General features: G+C 51.6%; 1 long non-coding RNA gene across 1 annotated transcript; it reads right to left on the bottom strand.

The window, feature by feature from the left end:
• Positions 1-259: 259 nt before the first annotated feature.
• On the bottom strand, positions 260-27,695 carry LOC309643221. Its single transcript, XR_014253632.1, has 2 exons — positions 19,034-27,695; positions 260-18,402 (listed from the first exon to the last, which is right to left on the bottom strand). It is a non-coding gene; the product is annotated as an uncharacterized lncRNA (long non-coding RNA).

The following is a 27,695-nucleotide window of genomic DNA, read 5'->3' as shown; positions in this document are numbered from 1 at the left end:
AGACCTCCATGTCTCAGCCACACGCCCCCAGCCAGCCTCTCCACAGAGGCCAGTGCAGGGTGGTGGGCGATTTCTCACCAGCTATCGCTAACACAGCTCTCTGGGCCCCGTGCTCCCCTGGCCCTGGGTGGTGGCTCCCCTGGGCATTCATTCCGGGAGCGCAGCTCTGATACCAGTCCAGCTCTCTGGGCCCTCTGCCTGGGATTCTTCCCCCAAACCTTTCCAGCTCAGCATTCTTTTTTTTTTTTTTTTAAATTGTATTTATTTATTTATGGCTGTGCTGGGTCTTCGTTTCTGTGCGAGGGCTTTCTCTAGTTGCGGCAAGCGGGGGCCACCCTTCATCGCGGTGCGCGGGCCTCTCACTATCGCGGCCTTTCCTGTTGCGGGGCACAGGCTCCAGACGCGCAGGCTCAGTAGTTGTGGCTCACGGGCCCAGCTGCTCCGCGGCATGTGGGATCCTCCCAGACCAGGGCTCGAACCCGTGTCCCCTGCATTAGCAGGCAGACTCTCAACCACTGTGCCACCAGGGAAGCCCCAGCAGCTCAGCATTCTTATCTCCTTGAGACTTCCCTGGCCCTGTCTACATTTAGTCACCCTAGCCTATACAACATTTAGTCTTTTCCCTTTCACTGGTCTCCCCCTGCTGTCATTTGGCTCATGTAATTTGTTTTCTGTCTCCCCACTCTGTAACATACTCCGGGATATAGAGATCCTGCCTGCTTTGTTCCCTGTGGCATCGAGAATAGTGCCTAGTACCTAAAAGGCAATTGAAAAATGTGTTTGAATGACTGGATGATGGATGAATAAGTGAAGGAGTGAGTGGGTGAGTGAATGGAGCCATTCAAACACTTTCCCTTACGCTCACCAGCACGTGTGCTATTTTCCTTGCTGCAGCCAGCTGCCCCTCCCATTCTACTAACAGGACCCTCTCCCACCCAGCTGGCTCTGGAGTGAGTCTCTCTGGCTGCCCCTGTAATGCCCCAGGGAGCCAGGGGAACCTGAAGGAGGGGGGCTCTTGGCCCCCAAATCCAAGGTTCCAGGCTCTGGTCCACAAAGTACCAGCTGGTTGATTGGGAAGGTGACTTACAGCTCCTAGCCCCAATTTCCACGCCTGCATCAGAGCAGTAAGCTACTATCTTCCCTTGGTCATTGGGAGGGGCTCAGAGGTCATGCATGTCTGACCCCAGGACGTTCGGCGTGTTCGTGATGATTCCCTCCTCCTCCTCAGTGGCCCTGAAACCAGCCTTCGGCCTCTTCCTGATAACATTTCATGAGTGTTCATCCAAGGGGAAGGAATAGGGCATGTTCTAGTCCTGTCTATGGGTTAGAGTCTTAAGAAGGGACATTGGGACTTTTAGGCTTGATTTCTGTGGAAATTGCCCAGCCTTTGGGATTAGTGCAACAAATCACAGGTCACCCCATTCACTGTATGACTTTGTACGAGTAAATGCCCACATAAAGGCCCCCACCCACCCTGGAGGCTCCCACCCACCCACTGAGATTCAGCACAAATGTCCTCCTCCTCCCCTCTCCCTTACCTAAATGAGCTAGAACCCCCTCTTCTTCCCATAGCACTTTGTACATTCATCTATTGCAATGCTTACCTCACTGACTATGGCCAGCTCTTCAGTGCATTTATCCACTCACTCATCTGTTTATCTATCTATCCATCCATCCCTCCATGCAGTCAGCAAGCATTTTCTAAGTACCAGTTACTACTGAAGAGAAAGAAACAAACAAGGGCATGGTCTTGACTCCCGTGGACCTCAGTGCATAAAAAGCAATACCCATGAAGTGGGGCAAGTGGGATTAAGCAAGAATGGGCTGGCTAAGGAGGCACTGACCTCAGCCTCTGTGAACACTGGGAAGATTGAGGCAGGTGGGCTCAGGGTTCCGAGAGCCTAGGCATCAGGCAAGGAGGGGAGATGGACCTCTAGGGAAAGAGTGGGAGGAGGGGACATTGGGGAGGCTGTAGCAGTGGAACAAAGCAGCTGCTTCAAAAATGGTCATCATGAAGTGACAGGGTGAATTAAATGAAGAGTGACAACAAAAGTATTACGCATTACAGGTGTTCCCCGCTTTTCAAAAGTTTGCTTTACATCACTTCACTTTGCGAAAGACCTACATTAGTACCTATTTTCACAAAAGAAATTCAAAGAGGATTTTAGCTTTTATGAGAAAAGGCGAAAAGCACAAATAGCGTTCAGCAATTGTATTGCAGGGAGCTGAGCCATTCCAGAGGCAGCAGGCACCCTGGGCAGCAAGAGTGGCACCGCCCTACTCCTTCCCCAAAACTACACTCAGCATCTCAGCATCAAGCTGCCAGAGCTTTGAACTGTGTCTGTGAGCATCTGTGCTTCATCTCCATCTATTTTGTGCATCCGTTAGCAAGAGGTGTCCTAAGGTAACCGCTTCTTTACTTTACGCCATTTCGGCGTATGAAAGGTTTCACAGGATACAGGAGCACTCTACGTTTGGATAGTGGGAGACACCTGTATAGAGAATTGTGCTACGTGTCATACACACGTTATTTCACCAAATTCTCTAGTCCTGTGCGAGGGTGAGGAAACAGGTGAGCACCTTCTAGGAGCGTGTCAGGGCCACACAGCTAGTGAAAGGCAATATCCGATCTCAGCCCAGGAACGTCTGACTCCACAGCCCTTGCTCTCGCTTCTAGGCTGCACCACCAGCCAAGTGGTCCAGCACGGAGGGAGGAGGAGCAGGAGAGGAGGAGCAGGGGGCTCTGCGTCGCATGGTGCCCAAGGCAAAGGGCAGCCACTGACTCTCCACTGTTGAGCAGAGGAGAGTCACATCAGCACTGGGGGCTCTTGGGAAGCATAAGGCTAGGTTTCATTCATCTCTAGGCTCTCAACACCCAGCACGCTGTCCAGCACAGAGAATGTTTGCTGAATGACTAAAAAAATACCTCAGAGAATTAGTAAATGAATAAAGCAATGTGGTGTTGTCAGACTTTGGAGTCAAAGTGTATCTGTTAGGATTAGATTTAGCAGTATGTGACAGAAAACCCATCATAGTGCTTTAAGCAAAATGGTAGCTTATTAGATTTTCTATAAAGAAGTCCATAGGCAGGCAGTCTGGGGTTGGTATAGTGTTTCCTAAGAGTAAAGGACTAAATCTTCAATATTGCTGACCCATGATAGGAGCCTAGCACCTGGCTCCTATTGTGTAGGTCACCTTGAGACCCAAAAAAGGTGCTGGAGCTCCAGGCATCACATCCCCATTCGAGAAAAGGAAGGAGTAGGATGTGCCCTATGCCTTTTAAGAGACTTCCCAAAGTTACCATACAACTTCTGCTTACGCCCCACTGGTCAGAACCTAGTTAATACATAGTCCCCTTCAGCCCCAAGGAAAGCTGGAAATAGTAGTACTTTAGCTGGAGCCATTGCTGCCCTGAACACATGTTGTTATCAAGGAGAGGGAGAATGAATGTTGTGGAAAGCAACCAGCAACCTCTGTCACTGGAAGTGAGTGGCTTCGTGCAAACCTGCGTGCAGATGGCATCTCTTCCTGGGAAAGGAAATGCCCCTTCACCTCCTGGGGAAGCAGTTATCATAAGGAACTCCGGGAAGAGCAGGGCTGGCAGCTATTTGAGGAGATTACATCTACCTGATAAATGGAAGCCACTGAAGTCCACTGAATGCCGTGAGGACAGAAAATCGGAGCTGTTGGCTGGTTCCTGGTGCTGTCCCCAGCAGCGAGGCCTTCCTTATCACCGCTGCATCAGGGCCTGCTCGACAAGACCCATTAAAGGCACGGGCTTAGGATTCCATCAGTTCCCCGGAGCTGGGTGTTTAGAACCACCTGTTTTCTGACAGAGAAGATAACAAGGCCTGGGCCAGAGGATTCCTCCCTGGGCTGACCTGGGCACACTGAGCTCAGAAGCTTGCACTGAACATGGGTTCCAAAGCCCCCTGCCACCTGCAGAACTCCCCAACCGTGGCCCACGTGGGCTGGCCAGATTCAAAGGCACCTTCCACAGGGAGATGAAGACACTATGCAGAGGTCACGGGGAGGTAAAGACTCGCCCACTCCTTGAGCCCAAAGCTGATGGGGCCTGTGGAGCGGTGCCAGGAAGCCCCGGGAGACAGCAGGCTGTGCCAGAAGCAGGAGGTGCACGCAGAGAACACGAACTCTCGGTGGTGATGGTCTCAGTGGGATGGAGCGGTGGGACCAGGGTTTGGACCTGGCTCCCTGACAGTGCCGATTCTGAGTTTCTCTTGAGTAAAGGCAAGACTGCCATCCATGAGGTTGGGGGTGGTGTCACTGTTGAATTCTTCACCCTGGGCCCCCGGGTCCCCTGCAATTCAGCCAGAAGACATCTCCGGTCAGTCCCATGGTAAAACCCCTGTACACTTAAACAGAGTTTTAAATAGTCCTTCATTTGTTTCCGTCGGGGAGGCAAAGTGGGCCTTGTTATCATGCCCACTTTGCAGATAAGCAAATTGGGGTGGAAAGAGGGTTCAGACGTCTGTCCAAGCTCTCTGTCAGGGTATAAGGGGGTAAAGTGGAAACTGGGATCTGCCTGTCTAACATACAAGGAGGCTGTCACTAAGACAAGGACACTTAAGGGGGAGAGTTCCTCTCCTAACGGCGCCTACACCCATGTGCCTCGGTCCCTTGAAGTCCAGATTCAGTTGAGATGATTAATGAGATGCGGCCAGCACATGCCAGGACTCTCCTCCGGGTAGGCCACGGCTTCCTGGTCTCAGGCACCTACACCAGCCCGCCGGCCGAGGGCCGGTGTGGTGACCCACAGAGATGGGCATCGGTGGAATCCTGAGGCTGGACCACCTTTGTGCTCAGCTGGTGTGAGCCAGCGCCAGCCTCTGTTCCTGGTCTCTCTGCTGGTGCCCAGGGGAATGACGGCGTGTCATCCATCTCTGTCCCGCCCCAGCAGACGAGGAGGAGAGGCAGTTGACAGTAAAGTCCTGTTCCAGGCCCCACGTGCCTGCCACAGGATTGAGGAAGACAGGACCTCCCCAGGACCCTGCAGTCCCCTAACCAGCAACAGCACAGACATAGCAGCCGAAGCTCCATCTCGGTTCCCTGGGGCTCTTGAGAGCTTCCTTTTCAAAGGCAAACATTTCTGTAACGTGTGCCGAAGGCCTCCGTTTCCCCGGCTGGTATGAAAATAGGTATGAAAATCCTCCCCACTCAGGGTAAAGAGACTGTGGGAAATTGTAGGAGAAATCGCTGGCATATTGGCTGGACAGCGTTTACTACCCCAAGATGTTTGGGATCGTGCATCTGAGAGATAAGCATGGCAGCCTTTGGGGTCCAGCAAAGGAAGGACATCCGAGGTGGGAGAGCTGCCTGTCTCCCCTGCAGGGCCATCCTGCTCCCCATGGCCACCTCTAGTGTCCACCTAGCCTGTTCATCCATCCCTGGAGGGTTCTGGAGTGGGGGCCTCATTTGGGGGGCTGTGATGGGGGTGGAGTGGGAGAGGGGCTGGCCTGAGAGCTGGAATTGGACTTGGGGAAGAAGAAGGAAGCTGCCCTGGAGTGGAGGCAGGAAGTGAGCCCCGGGTGGCCTGCGGCAGAGCCCAGCTCCACCCTCCCCAGGCACTAGCCATTGCCACCATCACTATTCATTCATTGTTTGAACAACGTGCTTTATATTTTATAAAAGCAATTGCATATCTTTGCTCTTATTTGACTTACTCTAAGGCATATGTGATAACCCATTTTATAGACGAGAAAAATGAGGTTCGGAGGAGACTCCATAGTTCACGAGGGACAAACAGAATCCAGGTTCCTCCATTGCCTTGTGTTCTGTACATGCAAGTTACAATATCTGGTCCCAGGAAACCACAGACCACATCTGTCAAGGGATTGTAAAGAAAAGAGAGAAAGTTTACCAAAGGAGCTGGACCCCATTTGTGTGTGTGTGTGTGTGTGTGTGTGTGTGTGTGCGCGCTTGTAGAGAGAGAACCAGTGATTAGATGCAGCCAGAGATTTTGTTAACAATTTTATTTTGTGCTTCTGAGTGTTTTCCACATTTCTTACAATGTTACTTTTGTAATTAGATATAAAAAAGAAACAATAAATGCTATTAAAATCATTTTAAATAATGAGAGAGGGCACCTGGGTAATGGGGAAACCAGCATGGATTTGGAGTCAGGAAGCTTGGCTCCTCGTTCTGAATCTTTCCCTTCCCAGCTGTGTGACCTTAGCTGTGCAGCATCACTCTCTGAGCTTCAATTCCTTCGTCGAGAGCTTGAGCATTGGGCCAGAAGCTCCTGCAGAACCTTTCCCCAGTGGTCTCTCTGGGTCATGAATAGTCACTTCTAAGGAGAAAGCAGATCAGGGATTCCCAGTCTGAAGCCCTATACTCCAGACTTCCAAACCCACCCCTTTGCTCTTGGGGATCTGGACTCAGGGCATGGCCACGTCCACTCCCTGCCATGAGGGAAAGAGTGAGAAGAGGCAATTCCCTGTGAATCTGACAAGTTGTTTCCAGCTGCTGCTAACATGTCATTAGCAGGATTTTCCTAAACCTCACATCCATTTTCCAAAGTCACACCAGGCACAGTGGCCTTCTTGTCCTCCTTGGCCCGCAGAGCCTGAAGAGGAAAGAATGCACGCTCGAATTTCTGATCAGAGCACTGCCTGCCTCTCCTAGCTGGCTCCTCGCAGGTTACAGTTTAGAAGCTTCATCGAGACGTCTGGACACACTGATCCCTGCTTTTGCTCTGGGGCTGTGTCTCTACTACTTCCAGATGTTTACACAGCTGGCTGCATTACTTAACTGCCTTGACATCATACACCTTGATATTTCCTCTGCACAAAAACAGTTCAGATGGGAAAGAAACTGGCTATTGAGAATCCGTGCTCCGCAGAACTAACCAATTGATAACGACTTGTAGAGCACCTACAATGGGCCAAGTATCGGGGTAAATCTAGATGGACACAAAGATGGAAACGCAATCATGCTAACGAGTGTACCCAGTGACTCCTGTGCGTCAGGCTCTGTGCTGAGCCCTTTGTGGCTAGCGTCTCTTTTTTAGCCTCCTAACAGCTCCAGGAGATCTATATGTTTTGCTTGGTTTTATAGATAAAGGGACAGACACTTAGAGATGTTAATTCACCCAAGGTCACAAAATCTGGTGCATCCAAGGATATCAACCCACATGTGATTGATTCCAGAAGTCACACCACTAAGCATCAGTATGTACCACTCCCCGAATATTTCCTACCCACACGCACCCACTTGTCCAAAAAGAGACACAAGCCAAGTAAAGAATAAACATTTGCACTACCAGAAATTGGCAAGTGCCACAATCAAGACATGCATCAAGTGCTAGGAGGGCTCTGGCTGTTTGGGAAAGGCTGCCTGGAAAAAGGGCCATTTGGGCTGGGCTTTGAAGGCTGAGTAAGAGTCTACCTGACAGAGGCAACTCGGGGGAGGACACTGCCACTAGCTGATGACGTTGCCAGGCCCTGACACAGTTCAGTGCTTCCTGCACACTGCCGCTTTCACAGCCTTCTCATTTTAGGAAACGTCCAGAGGGTTCTGGGTCTAGATGTCACTTTGTGGCCAACAGTGGCTTCTTAGCACAGTCTCTCCCTGCCTGTCAGCTCTGTAAAGCCAGGGTCAGGGCCCATCTGGGGTTTTGCCCTGGCACCTGGCACCAAGCAGAGCACAGTCTGTACTGGCTGGATAAATAAACGTTTCATTTTGCAGGACCCATTTCCCAAGCAGCAGCAGCAGCAGCAGCGTTAACAACTAAATTTGTTGAAGGTGGTGTGCCAGACATCCTGCTAAGTCCTTTTCATGCATCATCTTATTTAATCCACCCAAAGCCACGCTCTGAGTAAAGAACGATTATTTTCCCTACTTGACACATGAGGTTAAATAACTCATCCAAGGTCACACAGTGAGCAAGTGGTGGAGCCAGGCTCATGCCCAGCCTGCGAGGCTTCAAAGCCCATGGCTTTAACCCCTCTGCCACCGGTTTCTCTTTGTCGTGCCCTCGCCGCCCTCTTCGTTCCCCAGGGAGAAGGGCTGTTGCAAGCAGGCCTGATGCGCCACAAACCTCCCAGCACATCCTGCCCCTTTGTCCTCTGACATCTGTTTATCATTTCCCTGCTCCGGAGCCGGCCGGGCCCTGCCTCCTGCCTTGCCGTGATTCAGATGTCAGGGAGGATGGAAGCCAGAGCCTGGTGTCTGAGCATCTGAACTGGCAGAGAGTAGGACAGCCGGTACGCACTTGCGTTTGTTTTGTCAGCCTGCAGCACGGTGTTTGTCAGAGACGGGGACTCGTGGATGCCACCCAAGCCTCCCCAAGCTTCTTGCCGTGGCCCGCCAGGCAGCCTCTCACGGTCACCCCCAGCTCTGGGAAAGGTGACAGAGGGGGCACCCTGCTTCCTGCCCCCCTTGCCCGCCCCCCTCTCCTCCACTCGCTGATACCACTGCCTCCCCCACCCCCAGTTGTGCTGCAAGCCTGCACCGGGATGGAATTCCTCTTTCCCTTCTGAGTAAGAACAGGAGCAGCTCTGGAAGTTTCTGGAAGGCAGCATTTTTTCAAAACATGTTCTCTACAACATTGGCCGTGAGAGATGTCCTGCAAAAAAAAAAAAAAAAAGGAAAAGAAGAAGTTTGGGGAGATGCTTCATGCTCTGCCCTGCTCTCGTGGTTCCCAGTGCACACTGGAGTGATCCAGGCACTGAGAAGCCCTGCAGCATTTCCCAGATGACGCTTTATCCTCGGAGCACTTGCTCGGAATGGGAGAACACACTGCAAGGCTGGAGGGGAAACCAGGCTCAGGCGGGAGACGCAGCGCACACGCCCACCAGCAGGAGACACTCTTCTCTGTGGACCTGTGCAGCCTGGAGTCCCTCCCTCCTGCTGTGTGCGCTGGGCATCTCCTACCCTGCCAGGAAGCCCCTGATTCACTCAGCATCCCCAGAATGGAATTTTCCTGGAAGTCCTCAGGGCGAGAGCAAAACCAGTGTGGGGAGGCAGGGACAGACTCTGCATAAGCACATTGCACTTGTGCAGAGCTGCTGCGGACCGCGGAAGCTCCTGTCACTGAAGATGCGTGTGCGAGGCCAGGCAGGCTGACTATGGGGGCGGGGGGTGGGGGAGTCGAGCCTCAGAGGGAGGCTAGCCTCTTCCTACCTTCCAATTCTAGGACACTGGGAATGCGCTCGAGGAAACTCGAGTGGCCCTGGATAGACCCTCCAGGAGCAAACCCCTGTGACGGCACCCAGCACACTTTACACTAAGATGTGCTTACCTGTCTGGTTCCCCAGACGGAGAGCCCACACAAGATGTTCCAGCTGTACACCTGTCCCCGGTGCCCGCATATGTCTGGTCCATGACAGGACTAGATGCAGATTTACTGAATATGTGTTACATTTAGGTCAGTGACTGTTGCATGTTGGGTTCCCTGGGAAGCAGGCTCTGAGCAGAAGATTAGCGTGGGATGTTCTTAGGATCCACACCTGTGAAAGAAGGGCAGAAAGCAGGCATGGGCCGAGGGAGAATCAGGCTGTGATGAAGTCACGGCAAGCCCTCAGCTGGCCCCATGGGGGAGCGCTGAAGCTGGTGGCTTTCCACAGCTGTCCTGCGTTTAGGCATAAGGGCTGGGCCTGTCCACCTTCATGTGGCAGTCAGTGGACGTGGGCTGCCGGGTGGGGGTGTGTGACCTTGACAGTGCAACTCTCTTTAGTCGGCCAACTCCTAAAGAGGGCTGACCATGGAGCGCTCCCAGCTGAGAACCTTCCCAGCAGCTGGAGGAGAAAGTCCTCCTCTCCTGCGGGGGAGACCTGGACACCCAGGACAGATCACGAGAGTCCCATACTGCTGACCCCCCCCCGGCTTTGCCATCCACTGATCTGGGTCTTCCTTCTCCTCCTGGCCCCTCTGCCCAGGCCAGCTCTGCCCTTCCCTCCTTCCGCTTTACTTAGTGCAGGAGACGGGCTCCTCCAAGGGGCTGCCCCCTTGCATGGGGGGCTGGAGCAGGACATGGTCACGCTCCGTGTTCAACCTGGTACTCCAGGAACCTGGAGCAAAGAAGGGCTCCTTGGGCTGTCCCTGGTGGGTCACCCACCTGGGCACCCCTCAGCCGTGTGGCACTTGAGGCACCGCCGCCAGGTCCTGATCTCTGGGCTGTGGACCTGTTCTGGACAGAGCCCAGCAGCCCTGCCGTGAACCAGGAGGGCCAGCACCCAGCCCCACGGCAGCAGCTGTCACTAAAGAGCATCCCTGAGTAGGGGAGACATGGGGCTTTGTAGACCGTAGCTCACGTTTCAGGACATGAATAATTGTGTGCATTTCTGTAGGAGCTCATGTCTCCCAACATCAGTTTCGTCTGTAAATGAGATCGACGAGAGGCACAGAGGAGACACTGGATAACTGTTTGTAGGGCAAATGGGGGAGAGCATGGTGTGGACCACGCTGCTGGGCGATCCCGGCCGGCGAGTGTCCGACCAGGGCCGGGATCAGAGCGAGCCGACAGCATAGCGGTTAAGGACGAGGGCCCTGCCCACCAGCTCCTCCATCCACCCGCTAGCTGGGTGACTTCCACAGTTTGCCACACCTTCTGCTGTTCATTTCCTCTTCGGGAAGCAGGGGTGATGGGGCTCAGCTCAAGGGGTGCTGCACCCCGAGGCTGGAACGAGAGTATAGATAGCCCCATCCACACTCAGCACACGCGTGATTTTGTTCTCACTATTACGCTCAGTCCTGCTTGACTCCAGGTCCACAGAGCTCTTCATCGCCCCACACAGCCTGCCCCCTCCCCTCCAGCATGAATATTCTCTGCGTCATTTCATGAATAAACTCAGGATCCAGACCTCTCAGGGCAGCCTGCTGCTTTCGCTTGGAGTCTGAGCTGGTCCCTCCTGCATCGAGCCCTCAGAGAAGCTAGTGAGGTTCCCAGGAGGAAGAAATGGATTGCTCGGCCAGGGGCTTTCCCCTGCTGTTCTCTGAGCTGGCTGGGGGTCCCATTAGTGAACCATGCCAGCCTTCCCCCAGCAGGAGAGGACATGGCATGTAGGATGGCCTGGAGCTGCGAGAGTGCCCAGCTCTTAATGGAAGGGGATGGCAACCCCAAACACTGTCCATTAGCAGCCTCTGCTGTGACCCCAGCCACTCCCCGCAGAGTGCATCTTACCATCTCCCAGCGTCCCGTCTTTGCGGATGGCGGATGTTTTCCTGGCCCAGGATTCCTTGTTAGCACTGATGGAAATGCTCATGCCTCAGAAGGACTTGGCTGCAGGGCATGAGGGGGCTTTCTCAGCAGACTGGTGAGAAGAAAGGAAGGGGCATTGAGTGGGCAGTGGCTGGTCTTCCAAAGGGGTAGCTGTTGTTTAATACACAGTGGCCCCAGCCAAGGGTGGCCATGCAGTAGCAGGAATCTTCAGCTAGTGGTGATTTGGGGAGTCTGGGGGGCCACAGCTCCATGGTTTTGGGGTTGGCAGCGGTTGAGAGGAGTCTTTTCAGTTCCACATTGGGCTCCCATCAGCGAGGGAGGTGGAATAAAGACAGCTCTCAGATGGGGTGTGTTTGGGAACTAGGGTATTAGGAATGCTGACACAGGGGCTGGCTGAGGGGCAGGGCTGCAGGCACAGTGCAGAAGTGGGGTAGAATATGGGTGGTGGGGGGCTCTCTTTCCAACCACAGTCCAGGGAAGGGCCCGGTTGTAGTGCCTGGGCAGGCCCACAGGGGTGAGGGAGGGAGGAGGTCACACCCCAGCACTAGGCTTAGGAAAACAGCAATGAGATTTTTTAGAATCACTAATCGAATTTCATCATCCCACTGCTTAAAACTTCCAGTGATTGCCTGTGCCATGTGCCCTGGCCAGTTCTTCACCCCACCTTGCATCACCTTCCTCTCCTCCCAATGGTCTAGCCACTGCTGATTCCTCACAATTCCTCTTGAACACTCTAAAAGTCTTTCCCTACCCCAGGCCCTTTGCACATGCTGCTCTATCTGACAGGAAAGCTCTGACTGCCTTGGGCTTTGGTACCAGCCCCTAAGCCGATCTTCTCAAAGTCTTTACTTAAGTATCAACTCCAGGGAAGGACCATCTCTGCCCACCTTATCTAAATTATCCCCACCATCCTAGTATCCTCTGTTTTAACATCCTGTTTCGTTTCCTTTAGGCTTCTTATCAGAATTCATAGTTATCCTGTTTATTTGGTAATTCACTTGTTTATTGTCTGTCTCTCCCTCAAGTTGAAAGACTCCAGGAGGGTAGGGACCACCTCTTTCTCTCTCTTGCCATTATTGCCAGCCCCAGACATTTAGGAAGCTCTCAGTAAGTGTCAGCTGTTATTTCTACTATTTTATTACTGCCGTGGTGGTTGTTACTGTAGGCGCGCAATAAATATCGCCTGAATGTTGAATGAATATCAAGAGTCACTCTAGGCCCCACTAGCCGGGGGGTTGTGACACCAGACGTGCTGCAGACCCTGGGCGGCAGGAAAGACCTCACTGCTCACTTCTGCCCCCAGTCCTTTCTGGGGGCCATCTCGGCGGGGCATGCCAGCCCCCGGCCCAGGATCACTCGGGCTCCATCCTACCTCTTGCAGGCTTGCCCAGCTGCTGGAGTCATCCCGGTGTTTCCCCAGCACACATACTATCATCTCTTCACCGTGAACTGTATTTAAAATGTAAATAAAAAAAGGCTTTTAGGAGATTTAACTGTTTCCCTTGGTATTTAAATTATTCAATTATAACTAAAGCTATTAAAATACAGTTAATTAAAATTGTTAGATTGTTTTCCTTTGCACTGATCACAGCGTTGCCCGACTTCTCCCTCTAGCTGTTGAATTCCTATTAAAAATGATAATGCCTCGCTTTATTCATAAATGCAGCAACCTTCCCGCACATTCTTCAAGTGATCTCCTCAGTACAAACCGCGCTGTTTTCTTTTCTTCTAGCAGCGAAGCGGAAATTCTGCTGTAGTCTTTAGAGGTTTAATCAGCAGTAAAAGGACTCAAAATTTAAACATTAGCATTACCGAGTCACAACAAATAATACAAACCCCTGTAAAAAACTGTCTAATTCTGATGCAACGTAATGTCATTAGAGACCAAAGGAGAACCCGGAGGTTTAATAAAAGGTGGGACCTAAATAAAGGTTTCATAATTCACAACATAAAATTACCAGATCCACACGTTAAATATTTTATTTGAAAGGTTTCACGGCATTTCTAGTGGGAATAGTTCTGTCGTGGAAGTACGGATGGGTAAGTGCTGCCAGAACAAGAAAAAGAAAAAATGCAGGAAGGAGGAAAGAAGGCTTCTAGGACCAGCTCACATCTCGAGTTTGGCGTGTTTAAGATGATGCAGCCCGAGAAACTAATTGGTTTTAGTGTTTAAACTCCTGGGCCATGTGTTCACACAGCGATAATGGCTGTTCCAGGTAATGGTGGGCAAGGTGGCAAAGGCACTTAACTTTTCAGAACGTGGCAGGTGCCACTTCCGGCATTTGGAGTGATTTGTGAGCCACGTGAGGTGGTGGCAGTGACAAGTCCTAGTTCCCACATGCACGAGGGGAAGGTGTAGTACAGAGATGCGCTGGATTCCACCGGGAACTAGCTGACTAGGAACCTTCCATGCTAAGACGGGGGGTGTGCAATAGCATCCTACCCTTCAGGAGCTCACAGCCCCCCGAAGCCCCCGTAAACTGAGTACGGATGCAAGTTCAGACAATGCTGACCCCGATAAAGCCTTCCTGTGAGGATGAGGAGGGCTACAAGGGAGGCTTGGTGTTGCGGCTGGCTGAGAAAGTCTCCATCGGCCCAGAGAGGGAGAGCACATGGGAAGATTAAGGCAGGGAGGCAGGAAGGAGCTGGCAAGTCTGGGACACTGGGATGTTTGTTAGATCTGGAGCACGGGCTGGGTGGACGTGGAAGGATGGGGTGGGAGAAACTAAATTTAGGAACTTGATCAAGAAGGGCCTCGAAGATCATCCTTAAAGAGCTTTGACGTTTTGGCAACTACTCCGGAAGTTGCCAACAACCAGAGCCCATCAAAGACTTATGCTGGTCACAGAACTGAACACTGGGGAGGAACTTAGATTGTTGAGCAAACAAATCAAGTCTGAGGGTTAGGACCTGATGCATCCTACGTACTGAATACCTATGGAAAAGCTCCAGGATTGGCTGCTGAGCAAGTGGATACCCTATCCAAAGGGTGGTCTCTGCCAGTCAGAGCCACGGGACCCATACCTTGGTCTGCAAGTGCCCTGGGCCCTCACGTGGCCCTCCAGTCTTCATCCTGGGCCCATCCACTTGCGCGTTCTCTGTTGGGGACTTGAGCATTCACCTCTAAGCTGCAGGGGGCAGTCCCTGAACTTCCCAGGCTCACTGCGTATGCCTCTTCACCCAGAAGGGCACAGTGCCCCAGAGAAGCAGGAAAGGGAACGGCAGGGTGATAGCATCAACACTGCTGGTCATTAGGAAAATGCCAGTGAAAAGCACAATGAGACATCACTGCAAGTCCATTGGAAGGGCCCTAATCAAAAAGACTGGAAATGCCAAGTCAGTCCATGGAGAAACTGGAACCCTCTCACGCTTCTGGGGGTAGAGCCACTTTGGAAAACAGTTGGGCAATTTCTTAAACAGTTAACACATACCTACCATATGATCTAGGCATTCTGCTGAAATGAAAGCAATGTCCACACAAAGACCTGTACTCAAATCATGGAAGCTTGATTCATGACTGCCCAAAACTGGAAACAACCCGAGTGTCCATCAACATGGGAATGTATAAACAAACTGTAGTATATTCATCAGATGAAATACTACTCAGCCCTAAAAAGGAATGAACTATCAATGCATGCTATAACATGGATGAATCTCAAAGCAAATATGAGTGAGAGAAGCCAAGCAAAAAAGAGTACATACTACTACTAAGATTTATATAAAATTCTAGGAAATGCAAACCAACCTATAGTCAACTGTTCCCTGGGGCTGGGCTGGGGGTGAGAAGGGCTGGTAGGGAATTGTGACACAGGAACAGGAGGGGGCTTTTCAGGGTGATTGGTATGTTCATTTGCTTGGTGGTGGTGATGGCTTCATGGGTGGGTACATATGTCAAGCTTATCAGCGCACTTTAAATGCAGGCAGTTCATCATATGGAAAGTATACCTCAATAGAGCAGCTTTAACAAAATTAAAAAAGCCAGGACTTTGGAGTTTTCTGTTTTAGAATTTTAATTTTGACATAGCTTTAAATGCATAGAGTGGCAAGAACAGTCAAGGATCCCCTGCACATCCTTCACCAGGTTCTCCAGTTGCCACGTTTGTCTCATTCCCTTTATTATTCTCTCTCTCCCTCCCCACCCCACCCCCATCTATTTAAGACTACATTGGGGACATTGTTCCCTGTTATTCTTAAACACTAAGTGTGTATTTCTTAGGAACAAAAACTTCTCCTACATTTCCATAGTATAGTTATGAAAATCAGGAAATTTAACAGCCATACAAAACTATTATCTGATCTGGATTCCATATTCAAATGTCACCAGTTGTCCCCGTAACATCCTTTATAGCTATTTCTCCTGCCCCCCAGGATCCTCTCCATACTGCATTTGGCCACTGCATGTCTAGCCCCCTCTGATTGAGCTCAAATCCTGACTCCATCACTTTCGTATCCTGTGACCTTGGGCGTTCACACCTGTGGTCTCTGAGGTGTACAACTCAACCCCGACGCCCACTCCTGGGGCCTGGGGGAGAGAGAATGAGAGGACTTCTGGACTGTGTCTTCAGCACAGCGCTGCACACAGGAAGCATTCAGGGAGTAGGATTATAGTAAAACAGCCCAACGCACTAGAGCCATCCTCGCAGACCCTCTGCAAACACCCAGGGCATACTGGCTGACCCCCAGCTGGGCCAGGGCCCTGGCAGCCCTCTCCTCCCACCCAGCCTCTCCCTGCCCACCCCTTCCATCACCAGCTGCTGCCACACGGACCCAGAGCACTGAGCTCCTCTGAGCAGCGCATCCTCCAGTGAGGGAGGCAAGCGGGTTGCAATGTTGACTTTTCAAAAGTTTCCATTGATGACACTTTCCTTCATACATCTGAAAAAAGTGCCTCTTCCCTTTCCTCTCCCTATTGCATATTATTCAGTTCTATAGGAAGTTCAGTCTCAGCAGTGAAGGTGCCACCAACCTGTCTCCAGTCATCTGTCCTGCCCTCCTGGAGCCTCCCTATGCAGATGGGAACACATGGCCGGCCTCCCTGGCCACAGCTGGAGGAGCAGGGCAGAGGGCCGCTGCCTGTGAGGTGGCCTGGGGTGAAAGCTTTGCCCTTTAGAGATCATGTGGTGAGCTAAACCACTAGATCACCGCTCTTGGATAGTTTGAATGTAGTGAGAGAGTTGGCTGGTCAGTATATGTAAAACATGGAAAGACCAACAAGCAGACGGATGCAGCTCAGGCTGCAGAGAGCCTCCAGCAAAGCCAAGCCCCCGCGTGTGGGCCTGAGATGGAGGTACACAGAGGAGGGGGAATTGATGGGTTGGTGGCAGCTAGAAGTCAGAGCAGAGAGACCGAGGAGCTGAGAGCTGCCAGGGTGAGAAGGAGAGTGGGGAACCCACACATGATGGTAAGGAGCAAGGGCCCCCTGACCCTATGGCCTTGGTGGGCTTCCCCTGTATTCTTACACTGTACAGTTGTATTCACTTCCTAGGGCTGCCTAGGTAACAAATGACAACAGTCGGGTGGCTTGAAGTAAGAGAAATTTATTCTCTGACAGTTCTAGAGGCCAGAAGTGTCAGCAGGATTGGTTCCTTCTGGAAGCTCTGAGAGAAAATCCATTCTAGGTCCCTCTCCTAGCTTCTGTGATTGTCAGCAATCCCTGGCATTCTTTGGCTTATAGACCCATCACTCCAACCTCTGCCTTTGTCTTCACGGGAATCTTCACATGGCCTTCTCTCATGCGTCTCTGTATGTCTTCTCCTTTCTGTCTCTGGTAAGGACACTTGCCATTGGATTGAGGGTCCACCCTCCTCCAGGATAAGCTCGTCTCAAGATTCTTACAATCATTACGTCTGCCAAGATCCTTATTCCAAGTAATGTCCCAGCTTGTGGGAATAAAGATTCTGGTCTTCACTATGGCTCCCTGGATCCTTACTGTAAAACTTGAAACCTTTGAGAACCTCATTTTTGGAAGAATGATGAATCTCCTGGGAAGGAAGTCATGGGTTTTTCCATGAATCGAAGTGTCTCCGGTGGTCTGTGAGCCTCATTCTTCCAGGTCTTGGCTTTCCAATGGCCCTGCTGGTCCAAGGCTGTTGCGCAGCTGGCGGAGAAAACATGAGGAAGGAAGGGAGGGTTTGGCAGAGGAAAGACAGGTGTAGCCCTAGAAGCAGAGAGGTGGTGAGTGGGCTGTAGATGGTGCGGAGATGCCAGAGCAAGCAGAGAGGCAGGGAGGGGTAACAACAGGAGAGGGACACCAACTGGACTGCTTCCCAGGCCAGTGGCATTCGACCCATCTGACCACTCTGAGCCTCAGTGTTCTCACCTGTAAACTCGATTTCACCAATGCCAGTTGAGCCCCTACAAGGTGCCAGAACCACGCTGGGTGGAGGGCATAAGGCAGTGAGGGGGCATGACTCATAGGCTTGACGAGCTCCCAACGTGGTGGAGGAGGCTGGTGCAGGAAGGACCAAGGGAACCATCAGGTGGTGAGAAATACAACAGCCTTCGGTATAAGCCCTATGGGAACACTGGCAGCCAGGTGCACAGGGGACCCCTGAAGTAGGTGATGCTGAACTGGTGTTAAAGAAGCATAAGAGCTGGTGAGCAAGGTGAGAGAGGCCAGAGGTCCAGCCTGAGCTCATGACACAAGCAGAGGCACGGCCCCTGGAAGAACTTGGTGTATTCAGAAAGCACAGCATCACCTCCAAAGACTGGACGGTGGGGCTATGGTGGAAACTCCAAAGAAAGGGGCTTGTAGAGAGAGGTAGCAGTCCTTGAATGCACGGGAGTTGGGACTTCAGTCTATAGCTTGTGGGGCTGTTGGAGGCTATGACACCAACCGCAGGATGAAAAAATTTGCGGTACAAAAAGATCACTCAGACAGCAAGAGGGGACGAGAGGGCACGGGCTGGGAGCACGAGACCATGAGAGGCTATTGCAATATCCCCAAGAGATATAAAAAGGGCAGTGGTGGAGCAACGGAGAAGAAGGAATGGACACGAGAGGCATTTGAGGGGCCGCACGCGCGGGGCTTGGTGACCTCACATCAGCCTGCTTCTCGAGCCTGTCTGCAGGTCACGGGAGATAATGGATGCAATGCACTCTGAAAACTGCAGAGCACCTCGTCAGGGTGCTGCAGCTGGTTTCTGCTGGATGCTGTTCAGCTTTTCATGAAGTGAAGCCTCTCTCCTCCTCCCTGGCTCATCTCCGATGATGCTTTCTTTTGCCTGTAAGCAAGGGGGAGGGGGGCGGGTGAAAAACAGAGACATTAAGTGCCAAAGCTTATGTTAATACAGCATTAGGGTTGAAAATGTAATCTCCTAGGAGTCAGGAAATTCTGAACCCGGGGTTTCCATGGTAACCCAGCCACACTGCTCCTCTGTCCATTCGGGCCCTGTTTTCCTTGTTAAATATGATCCCGTCGTATATTATATTTTACCGAGCTAAATGTGTTACCCACAGTATGCAGAGCCCCAGTCAGCAGCAGCGCGGAGCTGCAGGAAATGTGGTGTGTGTGTGTGTGTGTGTGTGTGTGTGTGTGTGAGTGTGTGTGGTGTGTGTGTGGTGGGGGTGGACCTTCCGAATTCACCTGATATAACACAGCCACATCTTAGGTCCTTGTATCTAATAAATGGACTGTAATTCTATTAAGAGCAGCTCCTGTGAAAATAAATTGAGCAACAGTGCTGCAGTCCTGTGCTCTGAGGGGGGTCTATCAGGGTGCCAACTCCTCCTGGAGGGACCCAGCCAGGGTCTCACAGCCTTCTCTCAGCACCCTCTCAGCCTCAGGGGCAGGGGCCACACTGCCACCCCGGGATCCCTCCTGGATTGAGTGCTGAGGAGGTGGATTGGAATTACCTGGTCCAGTGGTTCTTCCCGCGCGCCAGCCAACTGAAGCTCATCTGTCACTGTTCGTTAGCATCCCAGGGTGCACCAGGCTCCGCAAACAGATGCAGAAAGGAAATTCGATTCTCCTCCGAACCCCCTCTCCCACTAAGGCAGCACAATGGACAAAAGGCTTCCTTGGTGGCAGCAGAGATGTTAGGAAGGAGGAGGGAAATGGCTTGTCAGGGAAGACAGCTCAGTGGTGGAATGTGTGACAGAGAAACATCTGTAGGTTAATGTGGTGGAAAGACCATGGAATGTTAGAATCAGGCTGCCCGGGACTCGGCTATCTCCCAGCCATGTGGTCTTCAGCAAGTCTCTTTATTTCCCTTTGTCTTAGTTTTTTCATCTGCAAAACTGGGATAAAATTACCATTAACCTCACACAGGCTTGTTGAAGGATTAAATGGGATAATTGATGCAGAAGCTCACTGTAAACGTCTAAATCCCTACACAAATGTTACTCTTACAGGGAGCTCTAGAAAACCATGCGGGATTCTAGACTTATGGGTTCCAGAATTATTGGATAGATCTAGAAGAGAAGTTGGCAAATTTTTTCCGTAAGGGCTCAGATGGTAAACATTTTAGGCTTTGAGGGCCATGCTGTGACTAGTCAACTCTGCCACTGTTGCTCAAAAGCAACCAGGGATAATACATAAATGAATGACTGTGGCTGTGTGCCAATAAAACTTTATTAACAAAAACAGGAAGTAAGCTGGAATTGGCCTATTAGCTGTAGTTTGCCAGCCCCTGGCCTAATATTGCCTTTGTAGAAAGCTGTTTTCTTTTTTTGAATGCTGCTTTTCTGCTCAGAATTTAAATCTGCTTCCTCTCCATCCTCCACCCCTTGCCCTGCCCACCTCCCACCCACTCAAACACATACCTACTTCTTTATCTGGCCAACTGGTTAATCTTCTAGAGTCAGTAGAGTCCCCTCCTCCAAAAGCAAATAGCAATAATCCCTCGGCGTTTGTCTGCTTCCCTCATAGCCTATGAGATCCTTAGGGCAGCCAACTCTGTCACTCCAGGCCCTAGGTCCTGGTAGAAGTTCAGTGGATCTTTGCAGAATGGATATAAGGAAAAACAGAGCATCCAAGGGAACTGGGACATTGCCGTTCTCTCACGAGGTCTGTGAACTGGGGTCGTTTCAAAACTCTTAGGTCTGGCATCTTTCATCATGAACTGCTCCATCAGAGCTTCTAGAACAATCAGAAGGCAGAATCGCCTTTGCAGACCCAGGCCAACATACATGCCTACCTCATGAGCCAAGGGGCTAATGTTCTCTCTTTGGAGGCATGCTGGAGCCCTGGGCAGCAGGCTGGACAAGCAGGAGTGGGTCAGTGGGGAGGGTCTGGCTCTGAGGTCGTGACAGTGTACTAGCTCCTCACTCTGCCCTCAGGGAGCCTCTGCCTCCACTAGCCTGGACAAGTGACATGACATGTGGAAGCTTCCAGAAGTGCAGCAGCCCTTTCAGAGTTCACATTTGCAAGCCTTCCTCCTCCTCCCCCTCCTGGGCAGAGCACACAGGCAGAATGGAGTTGTGTAACTCACCTCTGAGTCACACTTCCCCCAGCACAGTATTTGCTTTCTGCCTGACAAAGCCCAGTTTCCCCAGGACAGCCAGACAGGCGACTATTGTTCCAAAGTCAGGGCCCGGTGATGGGCTCTTCTGCCCCCAATACACCAGCTAAGACATCATTTTTCATTGCCACGTTGTGGGGGTAGACATGTGGGTGGGTGAGAATACAGGGTGGAAGTTCACGGGTACATGCAGTGTTCATGCATGTGTTCACACATGGCATCCATGTGTCCTCAACACAGTTTTGTGTGCTGCATAGGTGTGTGACCAGGGCCCATGTGTCTACGTGTGAGTATTTAGGCATATGCTTTCTTATATATGCGAGGCTGTGTTGTTCCGACACGTGCCTGGGAATGTCTGCTGGTCGGGCATGTGCGTTTGTCTGGGTCTGTGCATGTCTTTAATTTAGGACTCTGCTTCTCCTGGAAGAAACGATCAGTTCCGTCCTCTGGCCTCAGCAGATGAATATTTTATTACCTTGCTTTTGCCATGGCATTAGGCAGTTTTCCTGTGAAAAGCCAGAGCATGACACACTTCAGGGAGGTGGAGATGTGGACTCTGATATTGGAGCACCAGCAAGGCAATCACCCCCCTCCTCCTGAGATGAAGCCCCAGGAGGGATCACAGATGCTGCCTGCTAGTGTCATTAGGAACTGATGAGTCAGCCGCTTTTCCCCGGTCCCTTGACGGCGTTCTCTCTAAATACAAAGCCGGCACACCCATTTCACAGGAGGCGTGGGAGAACCCCCTCCTGCCCCTCCTGAAGCCAGCCCAAAGCAGTTTCATTTTTTCCCACCTGCCTGGTCCTCCCATGGAGGAACATGCTATGTCCTGGGAGCCGAAGGTCACTGTACGATCCAGACGGCCAGCAGAAGGTCCTGACTTCTCCCACACCTTGGCATGGGGGTGAGGCAGCCACGTTGAGGAAGAGCCAGGCGACGCTGGAGCCAGGAGGCCATGGAGACAGCATCTCCCAGCCACAGGGCCCTCCCAGCCCCCAGCCACGGAGTGACCCAGCCACACATTTCTCTGTAGCTGGGCTCCCAGAAGCAGTCCCTAAGACTAGGATTTGGGTGCAAGTAGTTTATCTGGGAAGTGACCCCAACCTAGGGGCGCGGTGGGAACACAGGGAACAAGATAGTAAATACAGACAAGCAAATTAAGCACGTATTAATGAAGAGGTATCTAACTCATTCCCCCGGGGGACGTCTGTGAGGCTGAGGGACTGAGGCGTATGCCCACCAACTCTTACCTCACCGGTCCAGGCTTGGCTGCCCCATAGGCAAAACTAGCACCCTCTGCTGTAGAGCCTGGGCAGGCCAGGGGCGTAGGACTCTGCTGTTCCCCAGAGGGGCAAGTAGCCTGGCCCACATCTCCAGGAGGCAGGTGCTAACCCAGGCCCCCGGACCTCTCTCAGTTGCCCTCTGCGTCCTCCCTGGTCCTCGGATGGTGGTGGAAGGTCTCCAGGCTGCCCTCTCCAGAAGGGAGCAGGGATTCCCCTCTGGGCCTGTGTGGGGCGGGGAATGCTCAGCCCCCGTTGGCTGTGAGTACCCCATGGAAGCTCTCGGAGCCAGACATTCTGGAACTTCTACTTTGTGTCAGGCCTTGTGCTTATTTAGCACACATTATTTTATGTAATCTCCACAGCAATGCAATAAATTAGGTACAACTACCTGTGTTATACAGAGAAAGAGACTGAGGTTCTGAGATGCCCTCTCACCTCAGGTCACTCTGCCCAGAAGGGACAGAGATTTGTCTGCGCCGGTGCCAGTGGAGTGGGTCTTAACACATTTGCATCTACTTCCTACTGGTCTGTGAGCTCCTGGAGGGCAGGGCCTGACCCGTTCCCTTCAAGCTCCTCCACAGCCTGGGGCCTTGTCCACTGTGGGTGGTTATTAACTGGAGGGCCCTTTCATCTCTTCGATTATCTATCTATCCAACCAGGAGTTACTGTGCCTTGGCCAACATCCAGTGGAAGGGCCTGTGAGCAGCTCCACCCTCGGGCTTCAAGCCAGCTGCAATGGCCTTCCACACCACTCCTCCCAAAGAGGTGAGTGTGGGTCTGCCCCGGTGGAAACAGGCAGGCAGTGGCGTCATACGGACTTGGGTTTAAAATTCACTCCCCCATGACCTAGCTGTGTGGTCCTAAGCAGGTTGCCTAGCGTCTCTGAACCTCTGTGTGCTCCAGTGGGGGATTCTGCCTCCCTCGCAGGATGCTATGAGTCTGGAATTCGAGAGAAGCATGTCAGACCCCTAGGCTGACTTTCAGGAAGCTCTTAGTACATATGGGTTCCACCCCGACCAGATTGTGAGCTTTCACAGGGCAGGGAAAGGGGTTCATTTGTCTCTGTCTTGGCCACACCCATCCCAGGACCTAGCCCTGCATGGACGTGTGGTAAGTGGCGGTGCCGTCGAGCTGCCCTCAGTTCAGTGGTGTTTATAAGGACTTGCCCTAACGCACAGGCTTCAACCAGAGGACGGACAACTGAGTGTTTTGCAGCCAGGACTCCAGCCTGTGTATGCAGCTCTTTGAAAGCATAGTGGTTCCCTTCTTCCCGTTTGTTTTTCTTTGGCCACCCTCCTCCGTTCCACACCTGCAGTCAAAGGCTGCCAGAACAAAGTCCCCAGCCTGCGCTGAGTGAGAGCTCAGGGCAGGGGAAAGAGGCTGGAGGGCCTGCAGACGTAAGAATGAGGCAGGCCAGCTGTCAAGATGTTAGGCTTGTCTCCAGCTCCCTGGCCACTGCAGGGCCACACCCTGCCGCCCAGCCCTGACCTCTCTTGCTAGCCTAGCTCTGCTGGGGTGATGGTGCCATTTTCTAGCTGCCATAACCCCGAGCTGGGGCCTCCATGGCAGCCCCTGCCTGCTCCTCCCCTCACGTGGCTTTCTTCCTGACCCGTCTCCCAAGTGTGTCCAGGGGTGGTCCCTCAGCCGCCCTTCACTCCTCTCCTTCCCCGTCCTCTGTGTTTAGAGATGCTCACCCTGCTCTCAGTTTTTTGGTGCCACAATGCTTGTCTCTTTGCCCATTCCCCTTTGATAAAGTCCTTGTTTCTAGCTTTATTCTGTGCCTTCCTGACTGTGGATGGTGACGCTGCTCTGACGGGTCTGGCTCATCCGTGGGCTGTGGAGAAATTCCCACGTGGTACACACCATCCGTACATCAGGACCCATCCTGCCAAGTGATTGCTCCGTGTGCAGCCGGATCTCCGCTTGTCTCCTTGCTCCTTCTCCCAGGGCCGGATGCCTCTTCCTCCTCCACCACATCTGGGTGGGGTGGGGAGCCGCTGAGCCCAGTTCTGCCCCGTCCACCCACTCCTCCTACAGCTGGGGGCTCACGTGCCAAGCCTGGCACCGGCGGCAGGCGCCACGAAGGGCAGACGACTAGCTGGGGGATGAAAACCTCTATTCAGGACAATATCAAATCCCTGGCTCCGGACAGAGAGACAGGTTTGCTCCCGGTCCGAGACATCGCCTGCAAAGCGAAAGCCGATACCAAGAGAGGAGCGTCTCGTTAATACGGGCTCTGTTCTTTTCACCTGGCAGGCCAAGCACAGCGGCTCACTTGTGCCTCTGAAATCCTAACTGGCTCCTGGCTGGGAGCTTTGGGAACTGCTTGGGAGATATTAGGCAGAGTGTGCCAGGTGTACACCCAGCTAAGTCCCAGTTCAGCCAGGGCAGGGACTAGAGAGAAAGACCCCTGGACGGCGGACCACACCCGCGCCACGCGGTCACTGTCAGGACGAGGCTGGAGCCACGTGCTCCAACCTCCCCAGTGTCCTTCAGTTGCCTTTTCTTCCCCCTAGACTCCTTTCCAAGCGTATGCCATAAGGTGGGTACAAAGGAACCATACAATATGGGTATGGAGGACCATGAGTAATTCTTTCACTCTGTTTCTCAACTCTTTAGCGTCACAAAACCTCTGATAAACCTTGAATGCCATAGTCACTCTCCCAGGAAAAATGTATACCCCCAAATTGAGCATATAATTATATGGTATTCACAGACCCCAAAAGCCCCCCTCGGCTAGCCCCATGGGGTCCATGTTAAGAGTATTTTCCAATACCTCCTTCAATGGTTGGGAAAACGAAGGCCAAATAGGGCGACCTCACTTTCCCAGGAAAACAACATGTTGCTGGCAGAGATTTGATCATATTTAAATTTTATTTGGTTAAAAATAAGTATGACAATTCACAGAATGTATTTTGCAAATAAGAAATATCAAACTAAGAGAAGCCAGTGGGCTTGCACAGCATCACTAGTTTTTCTTTCGTAGATCCCTTCTCTCGTTCCTCCACAGTGGGAGAAGTTTTAGCTGGGCACATGGAAGCCTACAATTCCCAGCATCCCTTACAATTGTATGATCTTGCCTCTAAGTTTGGCCAATGGCATGTTATCAGATTTCTAAGTCATACCTTTGAAACGAACGGGTGCACCCCCTTCCTCCTTTCCCTTATCCCACCGGTTGGAATGCAGATGTGTCAGAGGGAGTTGGAGCAGCCATTCTGGGCCACATGATCAAGGCTGGGTGTTGAAGATAGCAGAGAAACAAGATAGAAGGAGTCTGGATCTCTGACTATTGTGGAACCACCATAGCAGCCTGGGACTGCCTACCCGGTCTTTTATCTTCTTTCGGCCACTGATTTGAGTTTCTCTGCCGTAGCATTGGAATCCAAATTTTAACTTACAATCTAAGAGACCAGAACATCCACAGATCCCACTTCCCACCTCATCCTGGTGGCCCCCAAGTCCCATCAGCAATGAGCATCACTATCTCTCTTTCCTCTTCTTCTCCACCCATTGCCACTACTCTGCTCCAGGCCATCTCCCTCTTGCCCCTGAACCACTCCAGGGATCTCCTGGTTGGTCTCTGTGTTATAGCCGTTCTGCCATCCAGTCCAAAGCACCTTTCCTGAAATGGACACCCAGACCGGACACTCTACTCTTCAGCCCTTCAGTGGCTCCTTGTTCCCAGCAGAGTGAACCTCACTCTCCCACAGTCTGGCCCCTCAGCCTGCCTCACCAGCCCCATCTATTGCCACTTACTTTACGTACCCTCTGCTCCCAAAACAGGGAATTGCCCGTCCTTTTCCAAGCACCCTGCAGCCTCAAAAGCCTTTCCACCATCTCCTGGACAGCCTGGTGTGTTCGTCCTTCAAGGCTGACCTCCTTGGCCAGCCCACCCAGCACTTCCTCCTGCGTGCCCCACGCTAACCTGTCCACACCTCCATTACAGCCTGTAACAGTGTCATTGTTATGTCGATCCCCCGTGCATGACTTTCACTGCCAGAGAACTAGAATGGCTCCCCTAGGTGCCCACCACACAGCCGGGAATAGAGGCTCTGCTCAAGAAAGCTGTTGAATAGAAATGTACTGCTGGAATAAGAAATAGAACTCAGCTTTCTTGATGCCTCTCTCAGGGCCCATTCTGCTTTGTTGGGCTCTATCACCCTAGTGAGGAATTTACTCCCTCCTTCCTGCCCTCTTTCCCTCCTTTATTTCCTCTTTCTGTGAGCATAACCCCAGTGCCCCCATGATGCTGGTAGAAAGAGCAGAAGAACTGCTGAGTATTTGTAGAATTCATGAACACATGCATTTAGTGAGTGAGTATTTTATTTTATTTTACATTTTTGCTGGTCTCTGAGCTGGGCACTGAGAACACAGAGGTGGAGAAGGCCCCGACCTGCCCTCCAGGCCTTCCCAGCCTGAGAGCTCAGAGGAAGCCCCGGCTGTGGAGGAAGTGGAGGCATCAGCTCCCCAGCACCTCATGGGTGGGCCTCTTTAACATTTACTTTTGCCTGAGAGATGCAACAGGACTCGAGGAACTGGTCTTTCCCGATCCCATGGGCAGGCTGGAAGAGGTGAGAGGTGGAGTGATCGAGCCTTCTGGCAACGTGTTGAAGTCATTTGCAGAAAGACAGGTTTGTTCTGACTTGAGTGTTTTTCCACATGACTTCATCCCCCAGCTGGCTATGCTTGGGCCTTAGTTTGCGATGGGCCCCAGCCCCAGCTACCTAGAGAGAATGGCCCCAATCCCTTCCCCGGACAGCTGTACCAGGACAAGCAGGGCCCAGCTGAGTCTCCCGCCACCCTGTGAATGGCCCAATCGTGGGCAGCACCCACCACGGCAGGAAGAGGCTACAAGGAGGCTGAACTAAGTACTGCAGGGGCTCCAATGAGTGGGCGCTCAACCCTGTGGTCAGGATGGGTGAAAACTTCTCAAAAAGGGACTCTTGAGTTGGGTCTTAAAAGAAGAGAAGCAGTTTTCAAAACAAAACCAGAGGAAAGGGCATTCCAGGCAGGGGGATGAAAGAGGCTGACTCAGACATCTATTAAAATGCATCCAGGAGCTGGAGGAATCAGGCTCCTGGACTTCAGACTATACTACAAAGCTACAGTAATCAAGACAGTATGGTACTGGCACAAAAACAGAAATATAGATCAATGGAACAGGATAGAAAGCCCAGAGATAAACCCACGCACATATGGTCACCTTATCTTTGATAAAGGAGGCAAGAATATACAATGGAGAAAAGACAGCCTCTTCAATAAGTGGTGCTGGGAAAACTGGACAGCTACATGTAAAAGAATGAAATTAGAACACTCCCTAACACCGTACACAAAAATAAACTCAAAATGGATTAAAGACCTAAATGTAAGGCCAGACACTATCAAACTCTTAGAGGAAAACATAGGCAGAACACTCTATGACATAAATCACATCAAGATCCTTTTTGAACCAGCTCCTAGAGAAATGGAAATAAAAACACAAATAAACAAATGGGACCTAATGAAACTTAAAAGCTTTTGCACAGCAAAGGAAACCATAAACAAGACGAAAAGACAACCCTCAGAATGGGAGAAAATATTTGCAAATGAAGCAACTGACAAAGGATTAATCTCCAAAATGTACAAGCAGCTCATGCAGCTCAATATCAGAAAAACAAACAACCCAATCCAAAAATGGGCAGAAGACCTAAATAGACATTTCTCCAAAGAAGATATACAGATTGCCAACAAACACATTAAATAATGCTCAACATCATTAATCATTAGAGAAAT

Source organism: Balaenoptera physalus (genome assembly GCF_965194825.1).
Source record: "Balaenoptera physalus genome assembly, chromosome: 14".
Taxonomy (NCBI): domain Eukaryota; kingdom Metazoa; phylum Chordata; class Mammalia; order Artiodactyla; family Balaenopteridae; genus Balaenoptera; species Balaenoptera physalus.
This window is presented reverse-complemented; position numbering and strand designations above follow the sequence as displayed.